General features: G+C 35.3%; 1 pseudogene; it reads left to right on the top strand.

Annotated features, from left to right (window-relative positions):
* Positions 1–2,064: 2,064 nt before the first annotated feature.
* On the top strand, positions 2,065–6,413 carry LOC101549453 (prefoldin subunit 3-like; annotated as a pseudogene).
* Positions 6,414–15,223: the final 8,810 nt, after the last annotated feature.

Genomic DNA, 15,223 nt, shown 5'->3' with positions numbered 1-15,223 from the left:
AGTTTAAATGACATATACAAACAGAAGTTATACTATAACATTGAATTGGAGAAAATTTGGATATAATGAATTATGCACATTGTTCACTATTGCATACCAAAAAACAATCCATATGAGAAAAATGTTTATAAAACTAGATACCAACATATGCCTTTATGAAATCTCATGCTAACTTAGTGGAAATTGGGCTCAGGTCAGGCAATGGTTTATTAGGTTTTGGATTTGTTGGTCTGAAAGAGAAATCAGATAGACTAGAAGACTTAAAAATATTAGACCCTGGAGTATAAAAGCTTTCCCTGGACCACTAGCACAGAATGTCTAAAAAAATAATTGCTAAGCATAAACTTTCTTTCCATTTCTTTATTTTGCCTTCTGATGAATCTGTTGTCATAGAAAGTTACATTTTTACTGACTGCCTATAAGGAAACATTCAAAATTAACAGACATAACTAAGATTTTATATATTGGTTTTATTTATTTGTTTGCTTTTACTTTTGTCTTTGAAACTATACCCCGAACTATTTTTTGGTGCTCAGGGCTTCTCCTGGTGGAGCTTAAGGGACCACATGGGATGCTGGGCATCAAATTTGGGTCAAATGCAAGGCAAGTGCTCTGTCTACTGTACTGTATCACAGGCCCCAAGTATTGAGTTTTCATACAGAGATATGTCAAGTCTGTGATGGGTTCACGGCAACAATTTGATTCATTCTCTGTGACAGTCTGATTACTGGAAAATGTAGCTGGAGCTGACTGGCTCTCTAATGACCTGGGTAAGCCAAATCTCAAAATTATTTCCTTCAGTAACATTTCAACACTTTTCTGCCTTTCTCAGCATGGGAAAGGCTTCTACACACCCAGTGAATGTATTAATAAATACTAGTAAATATTTGTAATCTGAGCATTAAGCTATCTTTGTGAAGTTAAGCTCCAGGTCCTCCCTTATGTAGGTTCTTGGATGTGATGGTGCCAGGAGAGGAGGCCTAGAATTGTCTGTTCATTAACAGCACACAAAGCACAACTTCCTATGGCTTCTCTTACTGCTCTGTTTAAATAGTTTTTACTAGTGCCTCAGCCATTAGTGACATCTATGTCCTTCTCAAGCACTCTAAAGAGGTATAGATAGGAGGTGAGGTCTAACTTCCTATGCATTTACATTCTTTGGAGCAGACACCTAAGAGGTGAGGAATAAAACAGGGTGGTTTTTCTTTTCCCTAAGGAATCTGGATTCTCTCTCTATCTCTGGATGAAAGTTCCCAGTGATGACGTAAAGTTATCAAAACCTGCATTTGTTGAGCATCATTACATCAGACATCAGTGATATCTCCCCTCAATCCAGGCACCCCTAGAGGACCAATATGTCTTCCAGCGTGATCACTGATGCATGCCTGGCCAAGAGTTTCGAGCTCATTCCATCCTTATTGGGAGCCCTCTCCCAACACTTTCATGAGAATCATTTGGACTGAACTTCTTCATTACTGACTTCTGCAATTGCACTGCTCATAGTGAGACCTGGCTTTCTTCCAGCACTGCCACTCTGCATGCCAATCCTAGGTCCTAGAGCTGTGGCTTTGTGAAGCCCCGTCCCTGGGCCTGTGGGGAGCTAAGTGTTATGCCTCAGTGACTTCTCAATAGATTGTGCTGCCTGTGTTTATTTCACCTAGGGCTAAGCTTATGTCCTCACATCATCATCATCCCGATCTCTACCTAAAGAGCCCAAATTCCCTGTGAATAGAAGAAGGGTTAAGGGGACGTGTAATACATACTGGCCTAGAAGTGAAATTTCACGTACATTAAAGTTTATATTCTGTCCAAACTACAACTATAGCCCCAAGCAAGCATACCAGCAGATTTTCAAGTGGTCACTTTTCTTCTCCTAGTTTTTTTCTCTGCAATTTCTTCACCTCTCCCTGGAATGGCTCATCAGTTACATTGCAGGTTAAATGGGGAGCAAAAGAAGTGGCCTAGAGAAAACAGTGTTTTAAAGTTCTGCTTGACCCACCTTGGAGAAATGCCTATCTTGGGTCAAGACTGGTAATAGTCTGCCATGAGCACCTGTGATGCAGAATGGAAGCTCCTACCACCCCCGCAAGGCAGCCATAAAGCTGCTCCTAGAGCCCACTTATTCCACAGCGGGTGGAGAGCTGCTGTCCATCACCCGGGTTCTTGGGGCACCCATAGACTCGGGCTGGAGCATGGAATTGCTCTTTGCAGGAAAAGAAAAATCACTCTAATCCCCACAGAAGGGTTCCAGGTCTGTTACCTTTCCCTCGTAAGAAAGTAATTTCAGAAGGGGATGAAATAGTGAAGCAAAATCATTTTGTTATTGAAAGAAATTTAAAGAAATATGAGGCAAGAGAAAAAGAATGAGATACATTCAAGAGAGAACATGAGCTTCTCCAGAGGGGAAAAAGATCACTAGTAATTTTAACTGTAAGAATTTTATCATCTAAAAAACCTTGTATAAACCTGTAAGTCTGGAACTTTGTCTCATGGTGATTCACTGATAAAAAAATAAAAAGCCTTGTATACAAGTTGGGTTTTTAGAACTTTATTTGTTCTTCTGATGGAACAATCATTTGACTCTATTTTCCAAAACTAGAGTTCATAGAACCTAGAGATTAAAAAATAAATGAAAACAAAGACCGGGATTCCTTGTCACCTATGAATAATTCTCTTTTTAGTAGCACAAACTTTGTTATTTATTTATTTAAATTTTTTTACGATTCCAGAATTGCTATTGATTACATAACAAAGTTCCAGTAATGAAATTTGTAAGCAAAAAAACTCAATTTTTGTGTAAAAATTGTTACATTTCCTCATGGGGTTCTTAAGTCTGTGTCAAGGAATTCACTAAACTTTTAGCTGCTAGTCAAGCATTCTGTGTTATTGTTTTTGTATGTTGAGTTTATTTGGTTTCTATGTCACTTTTCCATTAAATTTGGTGTGCTCAGACTAGAATTTCAGTATTGAGGAACTAGAAGATGTTGGTTCAGAGAGTTCAGGATCTATGGTCTGCACCAGTGAGTTGACATGGCAATTGGTACGGGATATGGGTCTGGCTGCCCCTACTCCCAGAGGCACGAGGTAGCTAGAGAGGGGTAGGCTGTGCACCCAACAAGGAGAAGATAACAGAATTCTCAGTCTGGGCTGGAGGTTCCTCAAGTATTCTCAGTTAGGCATCTCTGCAGAGAGCATTAGAAGTGGTGGAGTTATCCCTTGGTGATGTTAGAGTGGTGAAGTGCGGGTGTAGCTACCAGGGTTTCTGGACAAATACTTGACTTGGCCACCTTGACAGTGGTTAGCCGAGGGGACCGATGTTTCCAGGAACTTTGGCTGTTGAGCTTGCTTCTCTTCAGAGATTTATTCCAAAATCAGTAGAGCAGGTACAGTGGGTGAATCAGCATGGCGGCGGTCGTGGAAGATGGGTGTGGGGGATTCTGGAAATACGGGGGCTGGGAAGACTGCTCATCTCAACTCTGAGAAGGACACCAGAGTTCCCAGCTGGGCACCGGGGTACCTGAAATTATTTGCAGTTTGGTGTCTGCAGAGATTATTAGTGAAGTGGGTGGGGTTAAGCCCTTGGTCTGGCTGCAGTGGTGGGATGTGGGTGCAGCTGTCTGGGCTTTGGCAGGGTGGGTACTCAGCCCGACCCCCTTCAGAGGGCACACAAGATACCGATAAACCATTCATACTGATTTCATGTAGTTTATATGACCAGCAGGTTTAAATGAATTTCGGTCATTATATGTTATATTTTAAAAGATAATGGTGAAAAATTACTCATGAAACTACGTTAGATGAATCCTGTAGTTTAAAATCTGATGCTAACATTTATAATATTTTTTCAAAGAAAGAATTGCTTCTCTATAATAACGCTTTAAATTGTGTTTAGGCTTAGTAATGACAATGAAAATGTTCAGGTTAATTATTCTTTTTACTTGCTCATTACTAAACATAAAAAATGAAAAAATGGTGCTAGATAAAACAATATTTATAACTCATTGCATATTCTTGAGCAGTTATCTTTGCTTTTGAGCTCATGTACATTGGTTTTGGGGCCACATCTTTTGATACTTACTCATGGATTTTTCTTAGGAATCACCCCTGTGGTGCTCAGGAGAATACATGCAATGACAAGGGCTGAACTGGAGTTGGTTACATGCAAAGAATATTCCTTAACTCCTGTATTGTCCGTTTGTCTGAATCTCTTACATTTTGATCCACTTCATTTCTTTCAATGAAGTTTTAAACATTGATTGATTGATTGATTGATTGATTGCTGGGGTCATGCACCTGGCAGTGTTCAGAGCTTATTTTTGATTCTGAGTTCAGGGATTACTCCTGGAGAGAATCAGAGACCATATGTGTTGCTAGGTATTGGACCCTATGTGCGACACGCAAAGTAAGCACTGTACACATGACATTATCTCTCCAATCCCCATTCGATATTTTTCTGGAATAAAGATGGTGGAAATCTAACTTGTGCATCTTCTCTTTCCCTTGCTTGGCCAATGGTTTTACATTTTTGAAGACGCCTGTAGCTTCATCATGGAGAGTTCTGTCTGTTTTCTCTTATGTATCTTAGGGATTCAGGTCTTTAATAATCCATTTTGATTTAACTTCTGTGCATGGCATTAGAAAGTCTAAGTTCATTTATCTGTTTGTGGTCTACCAGGTTTTCAAATACCACTCATGGAATAGAATTTCCTTGCCCTACATTATATCTTTTTGCATCTATATTAAAAATGAACTGACTATATACCTAGGGGTCTGTCCTGGATTTTTATTCTATTCTATTGATCTGAGTGTCTGTCTCTATTCCAGTACCATGCTGTTATAATATTGATCACATCATTAACAGTATTGTAAACCAAAGTGCCTAAATGGAAGAAAAATAAAAGAATAAAGTGCTTGCCATAGATGCAAGCAGCAGAGGCAGAGAGACAGGAGGACACAAGGAAAACTGGGCATACTGGTGGAGAGAAGTCAACATTGGTGACAAAATTTTTGTTTGGGATACTGTGTGCCTAAAACTCAACCATGAATTGCTTTGTAAATTTTAAATTCACAGTGATTAAATAAATAAATAAGATAAAATAAAAAGCAAGGTAACCTGCATAAGTTAGGGGAGCATACAAGCAAGCCAACTTCTCTATTGAATGTGTATAGGGGACTTATTGAGTGTCATTAATTATTACTGTAATGTATGAGAAAAATGGCCTAGCTAATCATTTGTGAGTGGTCCAGTTGTAAATTTGTTATGTAGTAAAAGATGACTTATTCCTATTTTTCAGCAGAATAATTTTAAAGAAATTGTTATTAAACGCCTAGGTCTTTGTGTCTTTTCTGCATTTTTTATCTAAGTTTTTAGATAAAATGCTTCAATTAGTTTATAACAGAAAGTTAGTGTCTTGCTGTTTCTTTGATAAACACTCTCTTGTTAATAGAAATAGTATTTTCTAAAATGTGAATAGATTTCTTTATTATTAATTCAATTTTTGCCATTGAAAACAAAGGGTAAAATTAAAATGATTGAGAAGCAATATATTCACAGAAAAATAAGATGATATTGTCTTGCTGTAAAATGTTTCAGAGTTTATTGGAAGGCATATAAGAAAACTAAAGGAAGTTGTAAAGTATAAAATATAAATGATGCAGAGGAATGCTCTGTGGATGGCTAGACTGAGAAAAGATCTTAATGGCAAACTGAAAACATTTAAAAATCAAATTCTCCTGTGGGTACTGGTGAGTGACCAGGGGAACTGCTTGAACCCAGCCACCTAGCAAAGTGAGTGGGCAAACAGTTCCAACATGCAGATTGCTGAGAGGGTGGCTGGACCAAGCTGTCACATTCATGGTAACCAAGGAGGTTGTGTGAGAACCCAGAGCAGGAGAATGTAGATAAATTCCTGGAGCCACTTGGGAATGAAACTGCAGATCTGGTACTAAAGAAACTGAATGAACAACATCAGAAGTATAAGTTTATGGAACTCAATCTTGCTCAAACTGAAATTCAGCAGACTAAAAAAATTCTGAAATAAATGCAGAAGATAAAGAGAGTACCAATTTAATGGAGACCAGACTCCTCTAGGCAGATAACCTGTACCACAAAGCTTCAGTTCCTCTTACGATAAAGTATGTCTCTGGTTGGGGACTAAGGTAATACTTTAACATGATATTGACAAAACTCAAGCATTGTTGGAATATAATTTATCGACAGCCACAAAAAATCTTGACTTTCTTCGAGATCAATTTACTACCACAGAGTCAAAATGACTAGGGTTTATAAGAGAAATGTGAAAAGAAGAAATAAAGATGATCCTACCAAAAAATACATAAAATTGGCAATTAAAATGTGCTTATTTACCAAACATGTTATTTTAAATATCCCCAAATTTTTCCATAAAGCTTGATGTAAGTTTGAATGTTTTGTTTGGTTTGATTTTTGTTAATTTTATTTGTTTTGTTCGGGGCCTTCGTCCTCAGTTCTCCATGCTATTCCTATTTAGGAATTACTCCCGGCAGGCTCGAGGGACCATGTGGTACGTCAGGGACTGAATGAGGACTGGTTACATTAAGGGCAAACACTATGTTACCTCTCTGGCCCCAGTTTTGAGCAGCTTTTTAACAGCAAGAATGAGAATTAGGGACTGAGTTATAGTACAGTGAGTCGGGTGCTTGGCCCCCATGCAGCTAAGCCCTAGCAGGAGTTAATTCCTGAGCCCAGGGCCAAGAGTGACTCTGGGCATTGCTGGCTGTGGTCTCCAGAGCAAAACGAAACAAATTATAACCAAAATTTAAAAACAAGATAAACATAATTTTACTTGTTTATAAAAACAAAATTAGTTTCACATATGTAAAAAAAGTATATATTTTTTCACATTTTCAGTGAAATAAATACTGCTTTCACTATATACATATCAACTATTTTGAATATTTATATACGCACACAGAAATATGTATATATACATATATATTTGTATATACATATACTAAATATTTGTTAGTTTTTCATAAGAAATATCTGAGCCAAAATGGCATTAAACTGTGAGGTAAGCTATGGAAGTTGAATACTGAACACTTAACACAGTTTGCGTTTCTTTGTTGGCTAATGTTACTCTCACTTAATTTGGTTAAATCAAGTTTGATGTGGCCTTCAAAAAAATGGGGTTGAATATTTAAAAGCTTGCTTTCTTTGCTAGATGATGTGGGACCATCTAGTCTCATATGCTTTATGCACATATTTTATCAACTTTTTGGCCAAAAACTATTTATAACACTTGTGTAGTTTTTAGGAAATGTTAATTTGCCTTCCTAAGAAATAAGGGTTTTTTTTTAAACATTATTTTTCTAACTCTATACAAATGCATGATGTCTTTGCAATGCCTTCATAATGAAGATCTCAGCCAAATGAAATATGAAAATCACTCTTAGCTAAATGTTTTATATTTCTTCACAGTTCTCCAAAGAAGCTAAACAGGAATATCAAGGAAAATATAACTCTGAAGTGGTTGAAAATTGTGAGTTTTCTAATTCATGATAAAATCTCATAGTAAAAAATAAAAATCCCTGAAAAATACTTGGTATAATAGTGGGTAATACACATTCGTATAAAAATGAAAATGTGTTATTCCAAACTTGTGTAGTAAAATTTACTTGTATAATGTTCTATACTTGATTTTATGATATTATAACAGTGAAGTTATGGACCAGAGCCATAATACAGTGGGTAGGGAATTTAACTTGCATGTGGTAAACCAAGATTCAATCCCCAACACCTCATATAGTCTCCAAGTGTTCCATGAGTGATCCTGAGCACTGTCGGGTGTGGCCACCCCCAAGCCAAAAGAACAGTGAAGTTTAAAAAAATTAAATTCTCAATGTTTATTTTTGTTTTTGTTATGAATCTATCGTAATGAAGAGTACTATTCGAATAGAAGAGACAAGGTGAAGTTTTTCTTTCACAAAGAAGCTGAAAGTAAACTTTGATAAACTCTTATAAAGTACATCTCATAACCACCTAGAGCACTGATTTAAAGGTCAGATTTAAACACTGTGTTCATGTCAGTGTCAGAATAGCAAATCTTGCTTCATAGTGAGAACTTTCATTTTGGATGTCTTAAAAAAATTAGATGATTTCCAAACTTACCTTAGTTTGTGATTAATAAAAATGATTTTCATGTTAAATATAAGACCAGTGTTATAATGTATTAGAGGAGATTGATATATTATCTAGATTCTAAATTCACTAAAATATTTTGTTGTAATTATTTTCTCATTTTTATGATGATATTCTGCTATAAAATAAGTCTTTGGTAGTATAATACATTAACATATTTCACTATAACAAAACCCTCTAGCATATACTGTGCATTCTTGATATTTTAGGGTAGAAGTAACATCTAGCTTTGTTCAGGGCTTAGTTTTGGCTCTATACTCAGAAAGCATTACTGGAAGTGATCAGGGGACCATATTTAGTGCTGAGAATCAAATTGGGGTACATTATTTGGAAAACAAATGACCTTACCCCTGTATAATCTCTCAACCCTGAGCTCTTGAATGTTAATAAGTAGAAGGTACAACTTAACATAAAAGTATCAACACAATTGAACTTGACTAATTAAGCTCACTTTATCTTTAAAGGTTTAACATGTTCCTTTGATTTCTGTAGTCTAAATATATAGATTTTTATCAGTTAAAGATCAATAATTTTATTATAGACATGAATTCAGAGATAACTAAAGCCATTGAGATGCTACTATTAGAGTGTGTGTGTGCTTATGGGAAAAGGTTTCAAGAAATATCTACTAACCCTTGATAGATTGTGTCATTGATACTTTATCTTGTATGATACATTCTGGAATGCTAGGATGAAAAATTGGTTGATTGAGGACTTTGGTCCTCAACAGACATTATTGATTCTGTGATGATTTTTAATGAAGGACTTTTATTACATAACAAAAGCCGTCACTGTAACAGTTGATTTAATTGTGGTGATACATACAGATATGAGTATGTATACACATATATGCCGATATGTATACATTTTTTGATTTTTATTACTTTGGGTTTGATTTGAGGAATTTTATTTTAAATAATGTATAATTATATGAAAAATGACATGGAAAAATGCAACTGAGAATGAACACAGGGGCATATAGTTCATACAGTGGTTAAGGCTTTGCACTCAAATGCCAGGAGCGATCCCTGAGCACAGAACCAAAAGTATTCCCTGAACACCACCAGGTCTGATATTAAAATTAATCAATCACTTAAATTAAAATAGGGATATTTGAATATTGGCTGCCATTAACTGCAGTTGATTGTTCCAATTAAAGATGTTGGTTTACAGATATTCTAAAAATGAATTATTAACAAATAAAATAATCTTAAGAATCCACACACAATCCATTACATTGTCATTCTAGATAATATTGATCTTTCAGTTAGTTATAGGTGTTTTAAGTCTTTTAAAAAATTTTAGTAAACTGTTTCTGTGAGTGGTTGTATTATTTGGCACTGAGTCACTCACTACAATAATTTATCATCTGCACAATGCCGAAACATCAACTGTACAATACCGAGACTCAAACAAATCTTGATGCCCTGGTCTTTTACTTAGCCTAACATTTTTTCTGTAAACATAGAATTTCTCTCCTGGAATACTGTGCAACTTTTAAAACTAACTGGTTTCAATGTTTCATAAATCTTAATGCATTTGAAGTTAAAACGTGTCTTATGTAAATTGGCTACCTTGTCTTTGAAATCTACTATTTTATTCTACAATGACAATTCAAAACATGTTATGATTCAGACTGTCTTCAAATTTGAAATGCAGTAGAGTATTTGATCCACAGAACTTGGGAAATAGATAAGTTTTCATGTATTTTTTAAAACCTCATTATAATATGGCACAAGAGCACAGTTGTGTTTGTTCTCCAGACTAAGTTTACATGTACAATCCCAATCATTATTTTATTCAGGACATGGCTCAAATTTTTAAGTGTTCCCATTCAATATCAGTGACTAAACATAATAATAAATTTGAACATGTTAATATAAAAGCATTTAATATTAAGTAATAATGATTATAATTGTCCCCAACATGCATTTTGAACCAAATATATATGCACACACAATATTACAAAGTACTTTGGCTTTATTGGCATGTGAATATAGAGACCCCTGACAGTGCACCTGTCAGTAGTTAGTCATAACAAAACGTTCTGATTCAAAACTACAGCCTACAAGTCATAACTGAATGAAAAAAAATTTCATAAATTCTATTCAGACCATTGTTATCAATGTCCTTAACTCTTCAGATTTAGTAACTTCAGCACATATATACAACTGCCCTGGAATTGGAAAGAATGCCTACACATAAATCCCATTAATATTGACATTTAAATAAAATTGTTTTTAGATACTAAGAGTTTGTAGAATAGGAAGGTATAGAGTATACTAATGAAAACCAAATTTTAAAGGTATTTTACCTCATTTATATGTATAGTACTGAAGGTTATACAAAAAGCTCATATGGAGAAACAAAGGTATAGACTACAAGATAGAAATAAATTAGCTTTGATAAAAAGATATCTTGAAAAGAATTCTGTATATACTAAATATACAATCACATATATTGTGATAAACTTTTTAAAATGCATTTTCAAAATTTTGGAATAAATTGATCTAATGACTCTTTTAAAATTGAACCTAATGGATGTTTATGCTATTACACTTGAATTCTTAAAAAAAAAAGAAAACAAAACATTTCTAGGAGCTTGCTAAATATGATGGAAAATGACTGCCACATTCAATGTCTTTCTCTGAGAAAACATGAAGTATTTTTCAAATACAATTTTATATTCAAATTTGTAAAGGCTTTTTAAATTAAAGAGTACATTTTCCCTTAGCTTTAAATGTTATTGTATATTAATAATCTATAGACAAAAGTAATGACAATGAAGATCTTGAGAAAAAAAGAAAACATAACTTGCTTTGCAAGAAATTAAGAGTTTTTAGCAAATGTTGTGATGGTTCTTGATCTATCAGGCGAGAGCCTGCTCATGTGGGGTTCCTGGGCTCTGGGGCTTACAGGGTCTGCGCAGTTCTCATCTGGCAGCATTGTGAAAATACCATCCTCCTATTAATAATGCAGGATTTACAGTCTATAATATTATTTCTTGGAATCTTCAAGCAGATTCTCTGTAATCTTTTCTAGATAAGGAAAAGTTGCCAGCATATTGAAAAACTACTTGGGAATAGTTCAGGATTTATGGGTAGAAGTACTCTCTATCAGTTTTACTTACCTATATTTTATGAGCCAGTATCCAATTCTATGACCCTGATTCAGATACAAATTTCTTTCATAGAAATGGAAATTAAAACAGTGAAGATTATTAGGTTGTAAAACAATGCAAAAGAACTCTAATCTCTAGAACAGTTTCATTAGAAAAATAATTTAACACATTATGAAGAATTTAAGACTAATATTGAATTTTTCTGATTTGTGTAAAATTGAATTATTTGAAACAATAGTAAAAAAACTACAAAAAAAGTTTTTTCTTTTACTTTTTTTAAAGCTTTTTTAAAAACTTTTTTAAATTGAGATAGATCCTTACAAAACTGTTCCTGATTGGATTTCAGTCATACAGTATTTCAACACCCTCCCAACACCAGTGTATATTTCCCAGCACCAGCGTCCCCAGGTTCCCTTCCATCACCCTCTTCCCCTCACCCCCTGCCTGCCTCTTTGGCTGGTACTCTCTCTCTGTCTCTGTCTCTCTCTCTGTCTCTGTCTCTCTCTGTCTCTCCCTCTTTTTCTCTCCTTTTGGGAATTGTGGTTTGCAAAATTGATACTGAGAGCTTATCAAGAATATCCCTTTACCCACTTTTAACATTTTTAACATTCAGTTCTTGTCCAGCATGGTTATTTTTAGCTATTATTGTCATAGCAGTGGCGGGAGAGAGAGAGCAGCTGCCTTTTTTGTGTTTACACACAGCCCCATACACGTTTGTGGTTAGATCCAACTCTTGACCAGTCCTCCTAATTCCTGAATAAAACCTTTTTTTAAGGCACAGGACCTAGTTTAAATGTTTTAGAGTTAAAATTAAAGTGTACACGTATTAACGAAGTCCTATTGTATAATTTTTGGTAACCCTGGTCTTTTAAAAAGAATTGTAAACTTCAGTCTTTTAAAACTTCACCTATTGGATGTTGTAGTTTGCAATAGAGGTATTGAGCGGCCATCATGGTCAGTCTATAGTCTACTTTTGGTGTGCAGCTTTCAACCCAAGTGGCTCCTCCTAACATTCTCTACTAAGTGTTCCCTTCTCTATCTCTGCTGCCTTTCCCCCCAGCATGTAAGGCCAGTACCCAAGCCGTGGGGCAGACCTCCTGGTTATCTCTATCTACTACTCTTGGGTGTTAGTCTCCCATTCTGCTACTTTATATTCCACAGATGAGTGTGTTCTTTCTCTGTCTGTCTCTTTCTTTCTGACTCATTTCACTCAAAATGATATGTTTTATCATTGTGTGATTGTAACCCAAATATTAAAGCTTGTGACTATCTCACGGTGATTCAATAAAATTTAAAAAAAAATCATAAAAAAATAAAGATACTTTGGTACACACTCACTCACATTGGTACATCAAAAAAAAAAAAAGCTTCACCTATCAATGCCACCCTTCTCAACATTTCTGCCACATCACAGAAGTTGCAGTCTCTCTTTTATTCAATTGACATACTAGAACAACAACAACAAAAGCACAGTGGTACATTGCCTCCATCTATGTAAAAGTACAACTGGTGTTCCTCGAGCTGCATTATTTTAAGAATTACCATCACTTAGTTACATGCGAAGCATCTGAAAGAATATGATTCAAAAACTGTTCAGGATCAGAAAGTTCAAAAAGGTACTAGACTTTCATCATGAACAAAGGTGATACAGAGTTTTTACCAATATTTGGAGTAAATGAAACTAATATTTCACTTTTCTGATAAAATTGTTTTAGATTTTTGGCCAATAGTTTTTTATATTTATGAGGCACAGTGTTCAAGCCTGCAGGACAATGATGTAGCAAATAAATACTATAAGGCAGCAACAGGAGACCCAGTCACAAGGACTACAGAGCTTGCATTTCTGAATGTTGTTCCAGAGGCCCTTGAACACTGCTGGTGTGGCCCTATCAGTCTCCAGTACTGTGTGGCATCATTTGCATTACAGGACCTCAGTAGCACCACATCCTTGTACCATTTCATCCTTAGGCCCTTGTCCTGGTTGGTGGGAAATTCCCAGTGGGATCTTCCCAAACCTTCTAAATTATACTTGGAAGATCTGGCCCTCCAAAGAAGATACTGGTAAAATTTATAGTATAAATTGTACAAGCCAAAGTAGATAAAAGTAATATTGTATCTGAAATGAATTGAATAGCTTACAAACAATACCAATATTAAGAAGTCTACCATTTCCAAAACTTTATGTTAGATATCAGACAGCGATAATGAAGATAAATGAAGTGTAAAAACTTGGAATTTGGGGAAAAAAAGCCTTCTAAACTAGTAAATCATCTTATGCTTATACTGAACTCCTAATAAAATCTAGGAAATAATCAGTTTTCTTGCTTTGCAACATCAATGTCAAAAATATCCAAATAATAATGATGAAAATATAGACATATAAATATTTTTTCTGCAGATCATTCCCAGCAAGAATATTTTCTTGTAATTTGTTTCCAGAGCTCATCAACTTTCTAAGACCAATTTTCTATGCTGGGAAATAGAATGTGCCAGGTTTGGTTTGGATCAGTGCTTAATAAATACTTAATAGCTTACACTTAGCAGTGAAGGAGCCCTCTACACACTTTGCATAATGAAGTAATGCCTGTGAAAGATGCTGGGGGGAATGCAGCAAAATCATAGAATTTACGCCATTAGAGAATTTCTGCTGTGTTCATCATGGGGAATGACCTAGGAATCAGTTTAATACAAACTAAACCGTCTTTCAGCTTTTGCTCTTTTTTAGAGTTCCTTAAAACTAAGCATTGCAACACATGGTATATTGTCTTGCAAATATATCAGTCAAGACTGTAAAGTGAAAATAAGGCAAGTAATGCATCATTTATCATCTCATGAACATAAATTAGGTTTTAAAAGTAATTGTTACTGTTTTTTCTTACAGTGTTTGTTTTTCGATATGTTATTTTCTAGCTTCTTTCTAGTGTATTTTTTTTTCAGATGCCTTGGAAACTTGGTGTTTCTGTTTCTCTCTTCACACTTTGCATTTTGTACAGTTACATTTATTCTTCTGATGCTAAAGTCACTGTGAAAAAAAAGTGGTACATTTTCCACTGTGGCCCAAAGTAAACAGAATTGTGAATTTCTTTCTCTCTCTCACTCTCTTTCTCTTTCTCTGCCTCTCTCTCTCACACTCACAGACACACACACACACACACACTCCACCATAAAGTAGAAAATTGAAATTTTCCTGAAAGTCTGGTCATTTAATTTGATGTGTCCATAATTTATTTAATGCCATTTCTTATTTTTAGCATCAAGCATTGTTTTTTCCCTGTTTTTACTCATGTGTTAAAATGTTAAAGTATAATTTTGATACATTGCATGAAAACCAAAATTTCTAACATTGACTTTGGGAGATTCTGTTTGCATTATCCTAACATCCCTACACCAATAAAAACCATCCTGCCTATACTTGGTGCTTAGTCTCAGCTAATAATATAGACATTTAAACAGATATCTAACTCAGAAATCTATAGTTGTATTTATTCAAAAAAATTGTTATTCTGGGTTGGAGTGATAGCACAGCATGAAGGGAGTTTGCCTTGCATGTGGCTGACCTGGGTTTGATTCCTCTGTCCCTATCAGAGAGCATGGCAGAGCCTGGCAAGCTACCTGTGGCGTATTTGATATGCCAAAAACAGTAACAACAAATCTCATAATGGAGACATTACTGGTGCCCACTTGAGCAAATCGATGAGCAACAGGATGATGGTGACAGTGACAGTTTGTAGTCTAGGTAATAGAGTTATATTAGTGTTCAAGTTTTTGGTATTGATGCATAAAATTTCTGCATATTCCCACCAACAATGTACCCATAACCAGCCCTCCCTATTTCTTTCTGATTGTTTTATGCCATACCCAGTAGTGCTCAGTGCTTACTTACTCCTGGGTCTGCACTCAGGAATCCCTGATGGTGGGATTCA

This window comes from Sorex araneus, chromosome 2, assembly GCF_027595985.1.
Source record: "Sorex araneus isolate mSorAra2 chromosome 2, mSorAra2.pri, whole genome shotgun sequence".
In the NCBI taxonomy this organism is placed as follows: Eukaryota; Metazoa; Chordata; class Mammalia; order Eulipotyphla; family Soricidae; genus Sorex; species Sorex araneus.
The sequence above is the reverse complement of the archived record's forward strand: the minus strand, read 5'-3'. Positions and strand labels throughout refer to the sequence as shown.